The sequence below is a fragment of the Acyrthosiphon pisum genome, unplaced genomic scaffold (assembly GCF_005508785.2).
Source record: "Acyrthosiphon pisum isolate AL4f unplaced genomic scaffold, pea_aphid_22Mar2018_4r6ur Scaffold_21113;HRSCAF=23060, whole genome shotgun sequence".
Taxonomy (NCBI): domain Eukaryota; kingdom Metazoa; phylum Arthropoda; class Insecta; order Hemiptera; family Aphididae; genus Acyrthosiphon; species Acyrthosiphon pisum.
Window position 1 is genome coordinate 32,886 of NW_021770545.1, and position 929 is coordinate 33,814.

A 929-nucleotide genomic window follows, 5' to 3' on the forward strand; every position below is an offset into this window, starting at 1 on the left:
TTCATCTTTACAATAATTATAATAAAGAAATGATTTTAATGACATTCGTCTGCACATAGAACACATTCCTTTCCTTTGACATTCATAGTTTGTCCTTTCAAAGACAGTACATTTAAAACAAAATCACTGATTCCGACGCCAATTTCCCATTTTTCAGTAATCCTTTGTAACGTTCTGACACTCGGTAAACACCACGTTTTTTTAAGGAATCTGTAAACCTTGGGTCCATAAAAATGTATCATTAAAGCAAATTGCTTGTCTTTTTCCGTGTACCTTCTTCCTTTACTTGATGTAGAACATAAACGAGCTTGATTTTTGACAAAATCAGACATTGACTTAATATTAAAAAATTTGTCGCACATTTCTTCAAAGTTTGATAATGTCGGTGTCGCATTAAGTCTTTGCTGTAAATTATAATTAATTACCTTAAGGTTATCGCGCTCTCTTACAGTTTTTTTTAATTTTGATTCTGTATCTGCAAGTTTCCCTTTTAGTTTCATTTTTCTTGGAGTGTTTTTGGTCAAACATCTTTCAGTTTGTGTTGAAATTGAAGAATCTGAACTATAGCTATAATCATCTGAGACAGGTGTTGAACAGCTTGCTGAGTACGAAGGCGTATTGATAGATGGTGATTCGGAAAATAACAGGGTTGGCAAAAACCCGGGCTTTTCAAATAAAACCCCAAAAAACCCAAAAACCCGATGGGTTTTAATGTAAAAGTAATAATGGGTGGTTTTATTGGGTTTTTTCAGAAAAAACCCATCCAAAAACCCTGTGGGTTTTATTGTAAAATATTAATGGGCGGTTTTATCGGGGTTTTTCTGAAAAAACCCATCCGAAAAAAATAAAAATTGGAATTTTTTTCCATGTATTTTTTCCGTGCGTTTTTTGTTTTTTCTCTTATCGCGTTATCACTTATCTCTATACTG